This window comes from Drosophila eugracilis, unplaced genomic scaffold (assembly GCF_018153835.1).
Source record: "Drosophila eugracilis isolate 14026-0451.02 unplaced genomic scaffold, ASM1815383v1 contig_2153, whole genome shotgun sequence".
Taxonomy (NCBI): Eukaryota; Metazoa; Arthropoda; class Insecta; order Diptera; family Drosophilidae; genus Drosophila; species Drosophila eugracilis.
The window spans coordinates 358,816-381,246 of NW_024573037.1; the positions used below are offsets into that span (position 1 = coordinate 358,816).

General features: G+C 36.9%; 1 long non-coding RNA gene across 1 annotated transcript; it reads right to left on the reverse strand.

Moving 5' to 3' along the window:
* Positions 1–1,488: 1,488 nt before the first annotated feature.
* Positions 1,489–21,789, reverse strand: LOC121529978. The gene is made up of 2 exons (XR_005993717.1): positions 21,713–21,789; positions 1,489–1,602 (listed from the first exon to the last, which is right to left on the reverse strand). It is a non-coding gene; the product is annotated as an uncharacterized LOC121529978 (long non-coding RNA).
* Positions 21,790–22,431: the final 642 nt, after the last annotated feature.

The window sequence follows — 22,431 nt, forward strand, 5'->3', positions numbered from 1 at the left end:
AAGAAATATCAGAAGGTGGTTGCAAAATGGAGCGACGAAAAAAAAAACTAACGGTAATTTCAAAAAGTAAACAAAATTGTCTGAGCAACGCTGGTATAGAGCTGACGGCGTGACAACTTATTTTCGGCACTACCATATTAAATACATGGGCTTGGCATATTTATCGTGCCTGACGTGCTAAATTCGTGACACGCACAAAAGAACAACGGTGTAGAGCATCTCTGACCTAAGCCAAGAGAAAAACTAACGGCGTGTTCAAAAAGTAAACAAACAATTGTCTGAGCAACCCTGGCATAGAGCTGACGGCGGGACTACTTGAATTCGGCACGACCCAATTTAATTCATGGGACTTATATGAGTACTCGTGCCTGGCGTACCGAAATCGTGACACGCACAGAAGAACAATGCTGTTGAGCATCTCTGATGTGCGCTGCGCTTGCATAGGTATGTGAGCGTGATTACTTATTTTCGACACAATCGAAATTTTTATATGGGGCTCGGCTGAAATTTCGTGCCTAGCGTGCAAATTCGTGACACATTCAGGAAAACAATGATGTTTTCCTTCTCTAGTTCGCGAAGCTACTGGAGTAACGGCTTTCCGCCATTAGCTGTCTCCTGATTGGCTAGCCAATGGGAGGGCTTTAAGGAAATTTATTTTTCTTCCCAGCAGACGCTTTCTGTGAGTTCTGTTCGCCTGGTAGAATTCCACAATTTTGTCCAATTTCGAGCCGAGTTGTCCCAATTTGGCACACAAATCTGCGGCTAAATTTCAATATGGGAGTACCAGGCGAAAAGAAATATCAGAAGGTGGTTGCAAAAATTTTTATTTTTAGCTTTCTGTGAATTCTGTTCGCCTGGTAGAAATCCAGAATTTGTGTAAAATTTTCGAGACCTTGTGGATGCGATAAATCGAGCGAGTTATCAAACTGGAATACCAGGCGAACAGAAATCGCAGTAGGTGGCTACGCAAAATTAATAACTAGACACAGCCTAATTGCATGTAACAAAAATTTGTAGGTGACTACGACATTTGCCGACTTTAATCGATCGTAGCTCAAAAGTATGCTACAGATTTTAATGCAAAAAATATTTCGTGGTGAGGACGACCTCCGTGGACGTTAATCGATCGTAGCCCAAAAGTATGCTAAACTTTAAAGCACGGATTGTATACAGTATTTAAATTAGAGCTTTCTTTTGAGCCGTAAGAAATATTTTAAACTTTAATATATTAAATTTAAATGACTTAATATCTTATTTTCAAACAAACCCTTTAATTTCCGGTAAAAAAGAAAACGCATATGTAGAAATATATTTTGTTTATATTTTTTTATTGTATTTATTTGCATTTGTCTGGTGGTTTATTTTATAATATTAAACATATAACATATATAAATAACAGGAAGGAAATAAAAAAATGTTTATAGCTCGATAACTAGAGATCAAAACTAAATTAAGTTACTGCTTCAGGACTCGAGAAACTTGGCGACCTCTTGTCCATAGATCGGCAGGACGCCTTTGCCTTAAACGACTTCTAATTGTTATGTAAGATAGGGAAGAAGCTACATGGTTGGTGTGAGCTGTGAGACAATCGTTGTTCCAAACCTGGAAAAGACAAATTGTTATCATTATTTGATGATGTTATTATTATATTAATAAATAACTTGACAATATATAAAATTAAAATCATATAAGAAATCATGTTTAGCTCGTAAGCTAATCCAACTTAAATTTATTATTAGAAGTTGCGATGTCGATTTTTCACTGTATAGGATTAAACTTAAAATAAATAAGACAACTGATATTTTAAAAAATATTATCTTTTCATTTATGTACATGAAAACTAGGGACAAGTTGCAGTGGACTATTTTAAATACGCATTTTTAAGCACAACTTTCTATCTCTAATAGTTCTTGAGATTTTCGCATTTTTAGTTTTTTGGGTTTTGTGGGCGTTAAGGGGCATCATAAAAACCTACATGCTTAATTTTCTATCCCTTATAGTTACCGAGATATCAGCTTTTCTAGAAAATGCGAAAACCGTCTTTTGCGCTTGGTGGGCGTATGGGTTTGTGTGGCCGAATAATGGTACCGCCATAAGATGCGCTGGCATCCCAAGTCTATACATACTGAATTTAAACTTTCTAGCTCTTATAGTTCCTGAGATTTAAGCGATTTTAGTTTTCGTGATTTGTGGGCGTTAGAGTGGGCGTGGCAGGATGCTGAAATAAACTTGCGCTGTTCAGGGACCTCAAGAATCTTCATGCTTAATCTCAACGTTGTAACTGCTATAGCACCTGAGATCTCAGCATTCATACGGATGGACGGACAGACGGACATGGCTCAATCGACTCCGCTATTGATCCTGATCAAGAATATATATACTTTATAGGGTCGGAAACGCTTCCTTCTATCTGTTACATACTTTTCAACGAATCTAGTATACCCTTTTACTCTACGAGTAACGGGTATAAATACTGTTGAGTGTGGAGAAGCCAAAATTCGCATTTTTGATAACCAAAACTTAAAACCCCTATACCTACTTTTAACAAATTTGTCCTAGTTTTTTTGCGGCGAGTACTGATTTACTGACTAGAAAGTCAAAAACCTATTCTTGACAGAATTTGCAATATTATTTGCGGTTTTTAGCTCTAGCTCGGTCAAAACAAGACGAACAGCCTTAAGAACGACTGTTTTGTGCTGCTAACGACCAGCACTAACCACCCCTATCACTCGTTTTTCGATTTTGGGAAAGTCATTTTTCGGCTAAATTTCGCATTTTTGATAAGGGGTACCATCATCAAAATTTTCAAAAATAGGCCAAAAATGAAGTTTTCCAGATTTGAATGCAAATCAATTGGGAATCATAGCAATCAAATTACGAGCCATACGAGGTATTAAATTCCATTTTTGGACCATTATGGACAGTGCTATAGCAAAAAAACAGATTTTCTTCCGCTCAAAATTATGCTGCGTCTTTTGATAGCTCTAACTTTTTCAAAACAAGACGCACGGCTGAAACAGTGACTGTTTTGTGCAGCTAACAACCAAAACCTAAAACCCCTATACCTACTTTTAACAAATTTGTCCTAATTTTTTTGCGGCGAGTTCTGATTTACTGACTAGAAAGTCAAAAACCTATTCTTGACAGAATTTGCAATATTATTTGCGGTTTTTAGCTCTAGCTCGGTCAAAACAAGACGTACAGCCTTAAGAACGACTGTTTTGTGCTGCTAACGACCAGCACTAACCACCCCTATCACTCGTTTTTCGATTTTGGGAAAGTCATTTTTCGGCTAAATTTCGCATTTTTGATAAGGGGTACCATCATCAAAATTTTCAAAAATAGGCCAAAAATGAAGTTTTCCAGATTTGAATGCAAATCAATTGGGAATCATAGCAATCAAATTACGAGCCATACGAGGTATTAAATTCCATTTTTGGACCATTATGGACTGTGCTATAGCAAAAAAACTGATTTTCTTCCGCTCAAAATTATGCTGCGTCTTTTGATAGCTCTAACTTTTTCAAAACAAGACGCACGGCTGAAACAGTGACTGTTTTGTGCAGCTAACAACCAAAACCTAAAACCCCTATACCTACTTTTAACATATTTGTTCTGATTTTTTTGCGTCGAGTTCTGATTCACTGACTAGAAAGTCAAAAACCTATTCTTGACAGAATTTGCAATATTATTTGCGGTTTTTAGCTCTAGCTCGGTCAAAACAAGACGTACAGCCTTAAGAACGACTGTTTTGTGCTGCTAACGACCAGCACTAACCACCCCTATCACTCGTTTTTCGATTTTGGGAAAGTCATTTTTCGGCTAAATTTCGCATTTTTGATATCATCAAAATTTTCAAAAATAGGCCAAAAATGAAGTTTCCCAGATTTGAATGCAAATCAATTGGGAATCATAGCAATCAAATTACGAGCCCTACGAGGTATTACATTCCATATTTGGACCATTTTTGGCTGTGCTATAGCAAAAAAAACTGATTTTTTCCGCTCAAAATTATGCTACGTCTTTTGATAGCTCTAACTTTTTCAAAACAAGACGTACGGCTGAAACAGTGACTGTTTTGTGCAGCTAACAACCAAAACTTAAAACCCCTATACCTACTTTTAACAAATTTGTTCTGATTTTTTTGCGTCGAGTTCTGATTTACTGACTAGAAAGTCAAAAACCTATTCTTGACAGAATTTGCAATATTATTTGCGGTTTTTAGCTCTAGCTCGGTCAAAACAAGACGTACAGCCTTAAGAACGACTGTTTTGTGCTGCTAACGACCAGCACTAACCACCCCTATCACTCGTTTTTCGATTTTGGGAAAGTCATTTTTCGGCTAAATTTCGCATTTTTGATAAGGGGTACCATCATCAAAATTTTCAAAAATAGGCCAAAAATGAAGTTTCCCAGATTTGAATGCAAATCAATTGGGAATCATAGCAATCAAATTACGAGCCCTACGAGGTATTACATTCCATATTTGGACCATTTTTGGCTGTGCTATAGCAAAAAAACTGATTTTTTTCCGCTCAAAATTATGCTACGTCTTTTGATAGCTCTAACTTTTTCAAAACAAGACGTACGGCTGAAACAGTGACTTTTTTGTGCAGCTAACAACCAAAACCTAAAACCCCTATACCTACTTTTAACAAATTTGTCCTAATTTTTTTGCGGCGAGTTCTGATTTACTGACTAGAAAGTCAAAAACCTATTCTTGACAGAATTTGCAATATTATTTGCGGTTTTTAGCTCTAGCTCGGTCAAAACAAGACGTACAGCCTTAAGAACGACTGTTTTGTGCTGCTAACGACCAGCACTAACCACCCCTATCACTCGTTTTTCGATTTTGGGAAAGTCATTTTTCGGCTAAATTTCGCATTTTTGATAAGGGGTACCATCATCAAAATTTTCAAAAATAGGCCAAAAATGAAGTTTCCCAGATTTGAATGCAAATCAATTGGGAATCATAGCAATCAAATTACGAGCCCTACGAGGTATTACATTCCATATTTGGACCATTTTTGGCTGTGCTATAGCAAAAAAACTGATTTTTTTCCGCTCAAAATTATGCTACGTCTTTTGATAGCTCTAACTTTTTCAAAACAAGACGCACGGCTGAAACAGTGACTGTTTTGTGCAGCTAACAACCAAAACCTAAAACCCCTATATCTACTTTTAACAAATTTGTCCTAATTTTTTTGCGGCGAGTTCTGATTTACTGACTAGAAAGTCAAAAACCTATTCTTGACAGAATTTGCAATATTATTTGCGGTTTTTAGCTCTAGCTCGGTCAAAACAAGACGTACAGCCTTAAGAACGACTGTTTTGTGCTGCTAACGACCAGCACTAACCACCCCTATCACTCGTTTTTCGATTTTGGGAAAGTCATTTTTCGGCTAAATTTCGCATTTTTGATAAGGGGTACCATCATCAAAATTTTCAAAAATAGGCCAAAAATGAAGTTTCCCAGATTTGAATGCAAATCAATTGGGAATCATAGCAATCAAATTACGAGCCCTACGAGGTATTACATTCCATATTTGGACCATTTTTGGCTGTGCTATAGCAAAAAAACTGATTTTTTTCCGCTCAAAATTATGCTACGTCTTTTGATAGCTCTAACTTTTTCAAAACAAGACGTACGGCTGAAACAGTGACTTTTTTGTGCAGCTAACAACCAAAACTTAAAACCCCTATACCTACTTTTAACAAATTTGTTCTGATTTTTTTGCGTCGAGTTCTGATTTACTGACTAGAAAGTCAAAAAACCTATTCTTGACAGAAATTTGCAATATTATTTGCGGTTTTTAGCTCTAGCTCGGTCAAAACAAGACGTACAGCCTTAAGAACGACTGTTTTGTGCTGCTAACGACCAGCACTAACCACCCCTATCACTCGTTTTTCGATTTTGGGAAAGTCATTTTTCGGCTAAATTTCGCATTTTTGATAAGGGGTACCATCATCAAAATTTTCAAAAATAGGCCAAAAATGAAGTTTCCCAGATTTGAATGCAAATCAATTGGGAATCATAGCAATCAAATTACGAGCCCTACGAGGTATTACATTCCATATTTGGACCATTTTTGGCTGTGCTATAGCAAAAAAACTGATTTTTTTCCGCTCAAAATTATGCTGCGTCTTTTGATAGCTCTAACTTTTTCAAAACAAGACGCACGGCTGAAACAGTGACTGTTTTGTGCAGCTAACAACCAAAACCTAAAACCCCTATATCTACTTTTAACAAATTTGTCCTAATTTTTTTGCGGCGAGTTCTGATTTACTGACTAGAAAGTCAAAAACCTATTCTTGACAGAATTTGCAATATTATTTGCGGTTTTTAGCTCTAGCTCGGTCAAAACAAGACGTACAGCCTTAAGAACGACTGTTTTGTGCTGCTAACGACCAGCACTAACCACCCCTATCACTCGTTTTTCGATTTTGGGAAAGTCATTTTTCGGCTAAATTTCGCATTTTTGATAAGGGGTACCATCATCAAAATTTTCAAAAATAGGCCAAAAATGAAGTTTCCCAGATTTGAATGCAAATCAATTGGGAATCATAGCAATCAAATTACGAGCCCTACGAGGTATTACATTCCATATTTGGACCATTTTTGGCTGTGCTATAGCAAAAAAACTGATTTTTTTCCGCTCAAAATTATGCTACGTCTTTTGATAGCTCTAACTTTTTCAAAACAAGACGTACGGCTGAAACAGTGACTTTTTGTGCAGCTAACAACCAAAACCTAAAACCCCTATACCTACTTTTAACAAATTTGTCCTGATTTTTTTGCGTCGAGTTCTGATTTACTGACTAGAAAGTCAAAAACCTATTCTTGACAGAATTTGCAATATTATTTGCGGTTTTTAGCTCTAGCTCGGTCAAAACAAGACGTACAGCCTTAAGAACGACTGTTTTGTGCTGCTAACGACCAGCACTAACCACCCCTATCACTCGTTTTTCGATTTTGGGAAAGTCATTTTTCGGCTAAATTTCGCATTTTTGATAAGGGGTACCATCATCAAAATTTTCAAAAATAGGCCAAAAATGAAGTTTCCCAGATTTGAATGCAAATCAATTGGGAATCATAGCAATCAAATTACGAGCCCTACGAGGTATTACATTCCATATTTGGACCATTTTTGGCTGTGCTATAGCAAAAAACTGATTTTTTTCCGCTCAAAATTATGCTACGTCTTTTGATAGCTCTAACTTTTTCAAAACAAGACGTACGGCTGAAACAGTGACTTTTTTGTGCAGCTAACAACCAAAACTTAAAACCCCTATACCTACTTTTAACAAATTTGTTCTAATTTTTTTGCGTCGAGTTCTGATTTACTGACTAGAAAGTCAAAAACCTATTCTTGACAGAATTTGCAATATTATTTGCGGTTTTTAGCTCTAGCTCGGTCAAAACAAGACGTACAGCCTTAAGAACGACTGTTTTGTGCTGCTAACGACCAGCACTAACCACCCCTATCACTCGTTTTTCGATTTTGGGAAAGTCATTTTTCGGCTAAATTTCGCATTTTTGATAAGGGGTACCATCATCAAAATTTTCAAAAATAGGCCAAAAATGAAGTTTCCCAGATTTGAATGCAAATCAATTGGGAATCATAGCAATCAAATTACGAGCCCTACGAGGTATTACATTCCATATTTGGACCATTTTTGGCTGTGCTATAGCAAAAAACTGATTTTTTTCCGCTCAAAATTATGCTACGTCTTTTGATAGCTCTAACTTTTTCAAAACAAGACGCACGGCTGAAACAGTGACTGTTTTGTGCAGCTAACAACCAAAACCTAAAACCCCTATACCTACTTTTAACAAATTTGTTCTGATTTTTTTTGCGTCGAGTTCTGATTTACTGACTAGAAAGTCAAAAACCTATTCTTGACAGAATTTGCAATATTATTTGCGGTTTTTAGCTCTAGCTCGGTCAAAACAAGACGTACAGCCTTAAGAACGACTGTTTTGTGCTGCTAACGACCAGCACTAACCACCCCTATCACTCGTTTTTCGATTTTGGGAAAGTCATTTTTCGGCTAAATTTCGCATTTTTGATAAGGGGTACCATCATCAAAATTTTCAAAAATAGGCCAAAAATGAAGTTTTCCAGATTTGAATGCAAATCAATTGGGAATCATAGCAATCAAATTACGAGCCATACGAGGTATTCAATTCCATTTTTGGACCATTATGGACTGTGCTATAGCAAAAAAACTGATTTTTTTCCGCTCAAAATTATGCTACGTCTTTTGATAGCTCTAACTTTTTCAAAACAAGACGTACGGCTGAAACAGTGACTTTTTGTGCAGCTAACAACCAAAACTTAAAACCCCTATACCTACTTTTAACAAATTTGTTCTGATTTTTTTTTGCGTCGAGTTCTGATTTACTGACTAGAAAGTCAAAAACCTATTCTTGACAGAATTTGCAATATTATTTGCGGTTTTTAGCTCTAGCTCGGTCAAAACAAGACGTACAGCCTTAAGAACGACTGTTTTGTGCTGCTAACGACCAGCACTAACCACCCCTATCACTCGTTTTTCGATTTTGGGAAAGTCATTTTTCGGCTAAATTTCGCATTTTTGATAAGGGGTACCATCATCAAAATTTTCAAAAATAGGCCAAAAATGAAGTTTCCCAGATTTGAATGCAAATCAATTGGGAATCATAGCAATCAAATTACGAGCCCTACGAGGTATTACATTCCATATTTGGACCATTTTTGGACTGTGCTATAGCAAAAAAACTGATTTTTTTTCCGCTCAAAATTTTGCTACGTCTTTTGATAGCTCTAACTTTTTCAAAACAAGACGTACGGCTGAAACAGTGACTTTTTTTGTGCAGCTAACAACCAAAACTTAAAACCCCTATACCTACTTTTAACAAATTTGTTCTGATTTTTTTGCGTCGAGTTCTGATTTACTGACTAGAAAGTCAAAAACCTATTCTTGACAGAATTTGCAATATTATTTGCGGTTTTTAGCTCTAGCTCGGTCAAAACAAGACGTACAGCCTTAAGAACGACTGTTTTGTGCTGCTAACGACCAGCACTAACCACCCCTATCACTCGTTTTTCGATTTTGGGAAAGTCATTTTTCGGCTAAATTTCGCATTTTTGATAAGGGGTACCATCATCAAAATTTTCAAAAATAGGCCAAAAATGAAGTTTTCCAGATTTGAATGCAAATCAATTGGGAATCATAGCAATCAAATTACGAGCCATACGAGGTATTCAATTCCATTTTTGGACCATTATGGACTGTGCTATAGCAAAAAAACTGATTTTCTTCCGCTCAAAATTATGCTGCGTCTTTTGATAGCTCTAACTTTTTCAAAACAAGACGCACGGCTGAAACAGTGACTGTTTTGTGCAGCTAACAACCAAAACCTAAAACCCCTATATCTACTTTTAACAAATTTGTCCTAATTTTTTTGCGGCGAGTTCTGATTTACTGACTAGAAAGTCAAAAACCTATTCTTGACAGAATTTGCAATATTATTTGCGGTTTTTACCTCTAGCTCGGTCAAAACAAGACGTACAGCCTTAAGAACGACTGTTTTGTGCTGCTAACGACCAGCACTAACCACCCCTATCACTCGTTTTTCGATTTTGGGAAAGTCATTTTTCGGCTAAATTTCGCATTTTTGATAAGGGGTACCATCATCAAAATTTTCAAAAATAGGCCAAAAATGAAGTTTTCCAGATTTGAATGCAAATCAATTGGGAATCATAGCAATCAAATTACGAGCCATACGAGGTATTCAATTCCATTTTTGGACCATTATGGACTGTGCTATAGCAAAAAAACTGATTTTTTCCGCTCAAAATTATGCTACGTCTTTTGATAGCTCTAACTTTTTCAAAACAAGACGTACGGCTGAAACAGTGACTTTTTTGTGCAGCTAACAACCAAAACTTAAAACCCCTATACCTACTTTTAACAAATTTGTTCTGATTTTTTTGCGTCGAGTTCTGATTTACTGACTAGAAAGTCAAAAACCTATTCTTGACAGAATTTGCAATATTATTTGCGGTTTTTAGCTCTAGCTCGGTCAAAACAAGACGTACAGCCTTAAGAACGACTGTTTTGTGCTGCTAACGACCAGCACTAACCACCCCTATCACTCGTTTTTCGATTTTGGGAAAGTCATTTTTCGGCTAAATTTCGCATTTTTGATAAGGGGTACCATCATCAAAATTTTCAAAAATAGGCCAAAAATGAAGTTTCCCAGATTTGAATGCAAATCAATTGGGAATCATAGCAATCAAATTACGAGCCCTACGAGGTATTACATTCCATATTTGGACCATTTTTGGCTGTGCTATAGCAAAAAAACTGATTTTTTTCCGCTCAAAATTATGCTACGTCTTTTGATAGCTCTAACTTTTTCAAAACAAGACGTACGGCTGAAACAGTGACTTTTTTGTGCAGCTAACAACCAAAACTTAAAACCCCTATACCTACTTTTAACAAATTTGTTCTGATTTTTTTGCGTCGAGTTCTGATTTACTGACTAGAAAGTCAAAAACCTATTCTTGACAGAATTTGCAATATTATTTGCGGTTTTTAGCTCTAGCTCGGTCAAAACAAGACGTACAGCCTTAAGAACGACTGTTTTGTGCTGCTAACGACCAGCACTAACCACCCCTATCACTCGTTTTTCGATTTTGGGAAAGTCATTTTTCGGCTAAATTTCGCATTTTTGATAAGGGGTACCATCATCAAAATTTTCAAAAATAGGCCAAAAATGAAGTTTCCCAGATTTGAATGCAAATCAATTGGGAATCATAGCAATCAAATTACGAGCCCTACGAGGTATTACATTCCATATTTGGACCATTTTTGGCTGTGCTATAGCAAAAAAACTGATTTTTTTCCGCTCAAAATTATGCTACGTCTTTTGATAGCTCTAACTTTTTCAAAACAAGACGTACGGCTGAAACAGTGACTTTTTTGTGCAGCTAACAACCAAAACTTAAAACCCCTATACCTACTTTTAACAAATTTGTTCTGATTTTTTTGCGTCGAGTTCTGATTTACTGACTAGAAAGTCAAAAACCTATTCTTGACAGAATTTGCAATATTATTTGCGGTTTTTAGCTCTAGCTCGGTCAAAACAAGACGTACAGCCTTAAGAACGACTGTTTTGTGCTGCTAACGACCAGCACTAACCACCCCTATCACTCGTTTTTCGATTTTGGGAAAGTCATTTTTCGGCTAAATTTCGCATTTTTGATAAGGGGTACCATCATCAAAATTTTCAAAAATAGGCCAAAAATGAAGTTTCCCAGATTTGAATGCAAATCAATTGGGAATCATAGCAATCAAATTACGAGCCCTACGAGGTATTACATTCCATATTTGGACCATTTTTGGCTGTGCTATAGCAAAAAAACTGATTTTTTTCCGCTCAAAATTATGCTACGTCTTTTGATAGCTCTAACTTTTTCAAAACAAGACGCACGGCTGAAACAGTGACTGTTTTGTGCAGCTAACAACCAAAACCCTAAAACCCCTATACCTACTTTTAACAAATTTGTCCTAATTTTTTTGCGGCGAGTTCTGATTTACTGACTAGAAAGTCAAAAACCTATTCTTGACAGAATTTGCAATATTATTTGCGGTTTTTAGCTCTAGCTCGGTCAAAACAAGACGTACAGCCTTAAGAACGACTGTTTTGTGCTGCTAACGACCAGCACTAACCACCCCTATCACTCGTTTTTCGATTTTGGGAAAGTCATTTTTCGGCTAAATTTCGCATTTTTGATAAGGGGTACCATCATCAAAATTTTCAAAAATAGGCCAAAAATGAAGTTTCCCAGATTTGAATGCAAATCAATTGGGAATCATAGCAATCAAATTACGAGCCCTACGAGGTATTACATTCCATTTTTGGACCATTATGAACTGTGCTATAGCAAAAAAACTGATTTTTTTCCGCTCAAAATTATGCTACGTCTTTTGATAGCTCTAACTTTTTCAAAACAAGACGTACGGCTGAAACAGTGACTTTTTTGTGCAGCTAACAACCAAAACTTAAAACCCCTATACCTACTTTTAACAAATTTGTTCTGATTTTTTTGCGTCGAGTTCTGATTTACTGACTAGAAAGTCAAAAACCTATTCTTGACAGAAATTTGCAATATTATTTGCGGTTTTTAGCTCTAGCTCGGTCAAAACAAGACGTACAGCCTTAAGAACGACTGTTTTGTGCTGCTAACGACCAGCACTAACCACCCCTATCACTCGTTTTTCGATTTTGGGAAAGTCATTTTTCGGCTAAATTTCGCATTTTTGATAAGGGGTACCATCATCAAAATTTTCAAAAATAGGCCAAAAATGAAGTTTCCCAGATTTGAATGCAAATCAATTGGGAATCATAGCAATCAAATTACGAGCCCTACGAGGTATTACATTCCATTTTTGGACCATTATGAACTGTGCTATAGCAAAAAAACTGATTTTTTTCCGCTCAAAATTATGCTACGTCTTTTGATAGCTCTAACTTTTTCAAAACAAGACGCACGGCTGAAACAGTGACTGTTTTGTGCAGCTAACAACCAAAACCTAAAACCCCTATATCTACTTTTAACAAATTTGTCCTAATTTTTTTGCGGCGAGTTCTGATTTACTGACTAGAAAGTCAAAAACCTATTCTTGACAGAATTTGCAATATTATTTGCGGTTTTTAGCTCTAGCTCGGTCAAAACAAGACGTACAGCCTTAAGAACGACTGTTTTGTGCTGCTAACGACCAGCACTAACCACCCCTATCACTCGTTTTTCGATTTTGGGAAAGTCATTTTTCGGCTAAATTTCGCATTTTTGATAAGGGGTACCATCATCAAAATTTTCAAAAATAGGCCAAAAATGAAGTTTCCCAGATTTGAATGCAAATCAATTGGGAATCATAGCAATCAAATTACGAGCCCTACGAGGTATTACATTCCATATTTGGACCATTTTTGGCTGTGCTATAGCAAAAAAACTGATTTTTTTCCGCTCAAAATTATGCTACGTCTTTTGATAGCTCTAACTTTTTCAAAACAAGACGTACGGCTGAAACAGTGACTTTTTTGTGCAGCTAACAACCAAAACTTAAAACCCCTATACCTACTTTTAACAAATTTGTTCTGATTTTTTTGCGTCGAGTTCTGATTTACTGACTAGAAAGTCAAAAACCTATTCTTGACAGAATTTGCAATATTATTTGCGGTTTTTAGCTCTAGCTCGGTCAAAACAAGACGTACAGCCTTAAGAACGACTGTTTTGTGCTGCTAACGACCAGCACTAACCACCCCTATCACTCGTTTTTCGATTTTGGGAAAGTCATTTTTCGGCTAAATTTCGCATTTTTGATAAGGGGTACCATCATCAAAATTTTCAAAAATAGGCCAAAAATGAAGTTTCCCAGATTTGAATGCAAATCAATTGGGAATCATAGCAATCAAATTACGAGCCATACGAGGTATTCAATTCCATTTTTGGACCATTATGGACTGTGCTATAGCAAAAAAACTGATTTTTTTCCGCTCAAAATTATGCTACGTCTTTTGATAGCTCTAACTTTTTCAAAACAAGACGCACGGCTGAAACAGTGACTGTTTTGTGCAGCTAACAACCAAAACTTAAAACCCCTATACCTACTTTTAACAAATTTGTTCTGATTTTTTTGCGTCGAGTTCTGATTTACTGACTAGAAAGTCAAAAACCTATTCTTGACAGAATTTGCAATATTATTTGCGGTTTTTAGCTCTAGCTCGGTCAAAACAAGACGTACAGCCTTAAGAACGACTGTTTTGTGCTGCTAACGACCAGCACTAACCACCCCTATCACTCGTTTTTCGATTTTGGGAAAGTCATTTTTCGGCTAAATTTCGCATTTTTGATAAGGGGTACCATCATCAAAATTTTCAAAAATAGGCCAAAAATGAAGTTTCCCAGATTTGAATGCAAATCAATTGGGAATCATAGCAATCAAATTACGAGCCCTACGAGGTATTACATTCCATATTTGGACCATTTTTGGCTGTGCTATAGCAAAAAAACTGATTTTTTTCCGCTCAAAATTATGCTACGTCTTTTGATAGCTCTAACTTTTTCAAAACAAGACGCACGGCTGAAACAGTGACTGTTTTGTGCAGCTAACAACCAAAACTTAAAACCCCTATACCTACTTTTAACAAATTTGTTCTGATTTTTTTGCGTCGAGTTCTGATTTACTGACTAGAAAGTCAAAAAACCTATTCTTGACAGAAATTTGCAATATTATTTGCGGTTTTTAGCTCTAGCTCAGTCAAAACAAGACGAACAGCCATAAGAACGACTGTTTTGTGCTGCTAACGACCAGCACTTACCACCCCTATCACTCGTTTTTCGATTTTGGGAAAGTCATTTTTCGGCTAAATTTCGCATTTTTGATAAGGGGTACCATCATCAAAATTTTCAAAAATAGGCCAAAAATGAAGTTTTCCAGATTTGAATGCAAATCAATTGGGAATCATAGCAATCAAATTACGAGCCCTACGAGGTATTACATTCCATATTTGGACCATTTTTGGCTGTGCTATAGCAAAAAAACTGATTTTTTTCCGCTCAAAATTATGCTACGTCTTTTGATAGCTCTAACTTTTTCAAAACAAGACGCACGGCTGAAACAGTGACTGTTTTGTGCAGCTAACAACCAAAACCTAAAACCCCTATACCTACTTTTAACAAATTTGTCCTAATTTTTTTGCGGCGAGTTCTGATTTACTGACTAGAAAGTCAAAAACCTATTCTTGACAGAATTTGCAATATTATTTGCGGTTTTTAGCTCTAGCTCGGTCAAAACAAGACGTACAGCCTTAAAAACGACTGTTTTGTGCTGCTAACGACCAGCACTTACCACCCCTATCACTCGTTTTTCGATTTTGGGAAAGTCATTTTTCGGCTAAATTTCGCATTTTTGATAAGGGGTACCATCATCAAAATTTTCAAAAATAGGCCAAAAATTAAGTTTCCCAGATTTGAATGCAAATCAATTGGGAATCATAGCAATCAAATTACGAGCCCTACGAGGTATTACATTCCATATTTGGACCATTTTTGGCTGTGCTATAGCAAAAAACTGATTTTTTACCGCTCAAAATTATGCTACGTCTTTTGATAGCTCTAACTTTTTCAAAACAAGACGTACGGCTGAAACAGTGACTTTTTTGTGCAGCTAACAACCAAAACTTAAAACCCCTATACCTACTTTTAACAAATTTGTTCTGATTTTTTTGCGTCGAGTTCTGATTTACTGACTAGAAAGTCAAAAACCTATTCTTGACAGAAATTTGCAATATTATTTATTTTTTAGCTCCAGCGCAGTCAAAACAAGACGTACAGCCATAAGAACGACTGTTTTGTGCTGCTAACGATTTTTGATAAGGGGTATCACCTTCTTTTTTTGCGATAAATAGCAAGAGTTTTACATTTTCTACTTTGAATGCAGATATGATATGAGCTAAAATCGGGGCTAGCCAAATTTTGCATTTTTAAGATTTTATTTTGTTTATGTTATATTCTCTACAGATATTGCAATATGCTTGCTTTGTAGAAACTGCAATATTTTAGAGTATAAATTCCAAAGACCCTATTTAAGAACTTAAACCGTTATTTCGTTTCTCTTGGGCTTTTTAATGCCTTGCAATAACTCATAATCTATTTATCGCATTTTCACGTGTGTGACTCGAATATTAAGCAGTATTGCCAGTGATTCCCATGCAAGATTTATATTCAACTAAAAATGGCATTTTCGAAGACCCTGGAAGTGGGGATTATTTGGGTTGGGACTGAAATGATAGAGAACAGGAGGCAGAGTTGTCGCTAACTGACCAACACCAATTTCCCAGGGGTATCGTAATTTTCGAGATATGAATGTAAAACAAATTTTTTCGCCTCGAAACTGTCGAATGTGGGTGGCTTTGTAATTTGTTAGTCTTTCGATAAATTTTGGCCCTAATCAATATTGCACACTGAGCCAAAAGATTTTAATTTTTTTGAATTTATTAATGTACATCCCCTGTTTGTTTAAAAACAACTTCAAGCAAATGAAACAAATAAAAATCAATTATTAACGACAGAGGCTAAACAAATTCCGTAACAGACACGTGACCTAAAAATCACAATAAATCCGTTAAAACTCGACGGAAATACTTTACCTAAAGGCCTTTCCTGGAAAATTTCAATAAGAGGTAAAACGAAAAAAAAACGTGCCAGCATTTATTTGATGCCGTGGGTAAAAAAGCGAAGTAATCTACATAGCAACCCCGTGTCCATCTTTAAAGGACGACGACGGCGCCTGGACTGACACATTATTAACTTGTCATACAAAGATAAAAATGTATCAGCGAATGGCTGTGGAGCCGTGTTATTTGCGCTGCACGAGATCAACATAAATGTCGGCAGCGTTATAGCGCCCCGTAAAACCCTCCTCATCTCATCTGATATAACACCTTCCCATACCATTCCTCCCCTGAAAACTGGGTAAAAAACTGAATCTTGGGATGTGAGGTATTTTGTCTGGGGGAGGTGGAGTTTGTAGACCGTCGAAAAGATGAAAAATTACTATAAAACGTTTTGTGGCATTTTAATGTCCACAAAACACGCTGCTGTTTTCCTTTATGAAAAATTCAAAAGATAAACAAATGTTGGGAATGGCAATATATAAAGGAATGAGTTTGTTTGCAGACAGTTTCCTTATTTTGATGACATTGTAATTGCGAAGAGGACAGTAGATTCAATTTTCCCCTTCCTTAAATTTATTGAATTGTCAGACTGAAAATCTCTTTCGGTTAAGTAAAAATTTCGATATGAAAATAATGTCATAGATTTAAAAACTATTGCAATTTTTTAACCAAAATTAAACCATTCTTCGCAATGATTTTGTTTTAGATTATATTCGATAAGGTTTCAATGAAACAAATAGTATTCTTTCCACCCTTATCCTTGGGTGATAGAAATCCAATTGCCTTTTTTCCCTGAATGGTAATCAAAATAAGTTCTTGTTGATAAAATCTGAATACACTGCAATGGGCACAAATATTTTCTTTTCAAAAATTCTGGGCATTCCTTTGAAGTGTGTCGCATTTTCATCTATTTTCCATCTCTTGTTTACGTAACCTTCTAAAAGATTTCAATTCGAATTACTGCCCTGCCCTTAAGCATTTACTTTAAAGTCGCAAACTGTTTTGTGGGAAAGGGGATGTCTTGCCTTAAACGGAAAGAAGTTACTTGCGGACAGGAAGTTTTCCAAAAGAAAACCAACAAACAAAAAAAAAATACCGATAATGCGTAAAATTCCATTAAATCGGGTGTAATTAAATGACATTTACTTTGGCCACATTAAAAAGGGCATAAATCAGCGAGTTCAGTAGCAAAACATATTTTCGACCCCGGGAAATGTTTTTTTTTCTTGAAAGTGGTGGAGAGGGGACTGTGGTGGATGACAAAATGACTGGAGGAGATCCAGGGGACGAAGGCCAAAGATCTTTCCTTCTCGTTTGCGTACAAAAAGCTAAAACAAATATGGGGTGAATTGCTTTACTTGGCTTTTTCCGGGCAAAGTGGAAAAGTGGACCAGAAACCGGGATGAAAATGGATGGACAGAGAGGAGGATGCTATATTGTACACTTTGGAGGTGTGTATGGGGGGCAAACGGCGCGGAATCTGCTAAGAAACCTAATTTATTGAAAAATTGTTCCGCGGGGTGTGTCGGTTTGACTTGCTGCCGTTTTGTTTTGTTTTTTCCGCCCGGGGGTCATGCTGTGACCTTTTCGCTGGCGCTTTTGTTGTTTCACAGTGCTCACAGTGTTATAAAGACAACATTCTACTACTTAATGTCCATCACACCATCTAGAACTCCAACTCCATGCTCCCCCTCCCCACCATTCCAGTTGCCGCGTTCCTTTGTAGAACTGCGAAAAAACTGTGCATCAAAGAACAAGTTTTGCCCATTCACAACCACCATTTGAGTAATCTCCTTACCTCCACGCAGACTATAAAAAAAAGTTGGGCTTGCCTCGCAGCTGACAGCCGCTAAAAGCCACAAAATCGTACATTAAAAAAATAAGCAAAATATTACTTTTGGGATGACCGCGTTTCCTTTACCTACGATTTAACTTTCACATTTTCATTAGAAGCATCGGTAAATCACAGGCATTTTTTCGAAATACGAGTGTATATCCAGAATCTTTGTGGTGGGGAAAGTTCAGTTGGTTTAGCTAGTGAAAATCAATAGTGGGGACACATTCTAGAGGGAATACAACTGGAGGGCAACCCTTTTAATCAGGGCTAACCGTATTCTCCCCGCGTAACTGGACATTTTATGCCCGAGGAGTTAAAGGACTTTAAGTGCGGAAATCGATTTAAGCAGACTTTCCCTTGTTTTTCTAGAACTTAAGCTTATTTAATCTTAGAATCATGTTTGGAAATGCTCTCAAGGTTCTAAAATACAGCTACAAATCTATCGTGTAGTTCCACAGCAATAGTTTAGGTATCCGCGTTCAGAAGTTTTGAATTTACAATTAGCATTGTGCCGAGGTATTTTCTGAAACAAAGTAAATAAGACTATATATATATATATTTTTTTCATCAATACTACCCACACCCCCTGTAGTTATCCTGATTACTGTATTATCTATTGTGAATGTCTACCGATTCACATATAAGTAAGTTTGGGAGTGTCCAAAAAGGAAGTTGAGCAGCTTTGGGAGTACAAAGTGCAATGTATTACGTGTTAAATCTAGTCCTATTTTCGGGGATGTTCTGGAAAGGAAAAACACGCAACTGGGGAGGTGGTAAAATATGAAAACGGGAGCAGCAGGATGGGAAAACACACCTAAAAGATTGATGACTGTCGTGGCCATTTGGCGTTAGGACTTTTCAATTATTGGTTCGACATGGCAGTGGTTTGCGTGATTTGCATTGTTTTTAGTCCATGTTCTGGGTATTGGCCCTGTCCCTGATCCAAGACCAAGTCCTGTTTGCCTTTGCCTTTGCCTTGTTCCTTGTGCTTAGTGCTAAGTGCCTTTGGCATATCATCGTGTCGCGGACACTCTGTCATTTGGTTGGTTGGTAGTTAGTCCTTAGTCGTTAGCACTGAAATCCAGTCGCTAAGTGTTGGCAAACAATCTGTGTGGCAATGTGGATATGTGCTGGCTCTGTCTTAATATGCAACATGGATCCCCTGTTCTCATATAATGATTTGTCAAAACTTTGATTCTGTACAGTGTTCTGTATATGTGTTCTTAACCAATTGTATTTAAGGCGTTTTATCGTTTTGATTAGTTTTTCATAGTTTTCAGAAAACATTTTTCTATAAAAAATATAGATAAATTTGTTTGTTTTAGCAGCCAATAGAACCAGCAAATACTAAAAAACTATTTCCAAAAAAATATTTCTAATGATTTCAGTAAACTTGAGTTCTGAACTTTGACTTTTCTATTTTCTTTCATTTTTTCCAGCATATTGATCACTGTGCAATAGGAAAACGTTGGACGCAGTACTACAAGTCACTCTCATTAATTAAACCAGGAAGAGCCAGTCTCAGTTGATTTGAGATTGAATTCCCCTGCCCCATATATGCAATTTTGCCATCTCATGTCTGCAAGGACCGAAGCTACTTACAAAATGTATTTTCGTATTATATGTTTGATTAAGGTTTAACGTTTCACTGGATTTTATGGTATAGAAGGAGTTTTGTAACTTCGTTGTCAATTTGTCATATTTATTATAAGTAATAACACTTTAACTTTTACTTATAAAAGACTTTAGACTTTAGTTAGATTTGCTTCGAAATTGTTTCACTTTTCATTAATATTATCTTTTATTCTAGTTAATTTAAATATTTGCTACAAAATATTCCTGCTACTGTACTAGTATGTATTATTTGTTCTCGAACTGTCTTGTTTCCATAAACCCTTCTTGTGAGTAAATTTGATGTAAATACCCTTGGGGGCTAAGTCTGCTGACCGTAAAACCATTAGAAAACCCAGACCAGACTCCGTCTAAAAAGTCACTTCGATCGCTTTTGCTCCTGCAGATGGAGCACTTTTCCTTTACATTCGTTTGATTTGTTTTTACGATGCCCAGCACTCGACTCCCTTGACTTCTAATTGAAAAGAGGTTTGAGCAAATAAACACAAATTGTAATAAAAGTTTATTTGCAATAAATATTTTTTGGATACAGGCCAGTGCCTTTTGCCTCGACAGGAGCTTCTGTTTTGCTGTCGCTCTCTCGCTTCGCCTCCTGTTGGCTTTTGAATTTTTTATTCGAAAAATAAAATTGAAAATTCAATTTCGCAATCATTTTGGCACCCCAGACACACACACACACACCCACCTATACCTACCCTTACCCAATACAAGCCACCCCACAACAACCCATCCAGAAAACCGCGCTGGAGATTAAAAACGACAATCTCCTCCTGACGGCAGAAAAGCTGCAAACTTGTCCAAGCCAAACCGAGAACCAGACAATATTTGCACCAGGCCAAGGAGACCAAGGAGTTGCCTTCAAATGTGAATTTCTGGATGGCAGGATAGCTTCATTAAGACCATGGATAGTAAAACCTGGCGACTCGAAAGTTTGCCCTCGAATTTTGGATTTGGATACCCCTTTTCGGAATACCCAAGGGGGTCGGCGGATTTTAAAGTCCTGACGCGCCTTATTGGACATTCTCGTAATAATAATTAAAATATAAAAAAGGATGAGCAACTGGGTGAAAAAAAAGGACTGCTCCGTGGACTTAAAGACGATGGTGTTTTGTAAACCCCTTTTAAAGAGTGGCTATTTGTCGAATGGATCTCCAAATAAGTACATGGCTACGTTTTTAAGGCTGGAAATTATTAATTAACCCGTTGTTAGCCCACAGCGGCCTCATTTGCTTTGGCGTTTTTTTTAAATTATGCACCTATTAATGTTTAAAATGCAAATGCCGGGACACGGCAAAAGGACGACTAAATGAACTAGGACGAGACAGAAACAGGACACAAAAGCCAGGGTTTCGCCGAAAGGTGTGCCTTTCCTTTTACAGCTATAAAGTTTTATGTGAATAATGCAAACCGTTGTCAAGGAATTATGGTCTAGCTGAAAATGTTCGCATAGGGTCACTTCTATGGAATGTTCATTCGTTTATAGTCTTTTACTTTTGCACACTGAAGAATATATATTTTAGCATTGGATTTTGTTTTCAAATATAGTCTCAAATTGTTAATACTTAAAAGTTGCGAATAGATTTAGATTAAGTGCAAATTGCCTGCTCAATTTCTGATACAACAATCCAAAATTCATTCCTAACAATTCCATATAAACAAACCCCGAATTAGAGGCAAGACACAAGCAATATAGAGACAATTGTGGTTATAATTCCACCGCTCAACCATTAGAGGTCTTAAGGACTTAAGGGTCCTTAAATACTGGCATTCCAGTAACCTTACACCCGTGAACATACCCACACATGAATGTACACACATGCTACTGGTTTTATTTGTACATTAAGTGTTTTATAAAGCTAATCATGGCGAAAAGACTGGATCAAAAGTGTAGAGCATTCAACCACAAACACGGTCGCCGAAGCCATTTAACGAAATGTTTTCAATTAAGCCAAAAATACCTCAAGGTATGGTTGAAATCACTTAAAGAAATTATAATCACTTTGTACACATACGTTTAACCTCCTCGGGGCTGCTCACTTTCCTCGACTTTTCCACCGACGCCAGCTTTCCTTTCCACCCTCCCTCAACCAACACATTGCGTTTTCGTTAGTGGAGAGTTGAACTCAGCAGTTGAGTTGAGTCGAGTTGAAGTTGAGTTCAGTTCAGTTGTTTTTGTAGTGGATTAACCCGAGCAAAATAAATAATTTCACCTGCAGATGCTGGCGAGTGCCTTATCGAGTGCCTTACCGATTCCACTTGAAGATATCTACTGCCACTGCGGCACAGCCACAACCCAACATATGTCTGGTATTTTTACTTTGGGGGAGAAAGAGGATGGGACGATTCGGTTGCGGTGTCTTTATATAAGCCCTCGCCGTAAGGAAAAGGTAATTTAGTAAATAATAGGGTCAAAGACAAATATTGTTGTGGGCTTTTGCCAATGAGGGAACGCTTTCGGCATCTTTTGTGCGTGAAAAGCGTGTGTAAGTTGCTTTTAGAGGCAATTGAGGGCGATTAACTGCCAGGAAGCAACAACGCCAATACACACAAGCCCCTTTATCAGGGGGTTTTGACCCTGTTCGAGTATAACTTGTAGACAGACAATTGGCCCAGTTGTTCTTTTATTTTTTATCGATAGCAAACAGAGGACTTTATGTTGGAAGTCAAAGTTCTTTTCTCACTGAATACTTCTACACATATTTTTTAGTGATTTCAAAATAATAGAGAATAA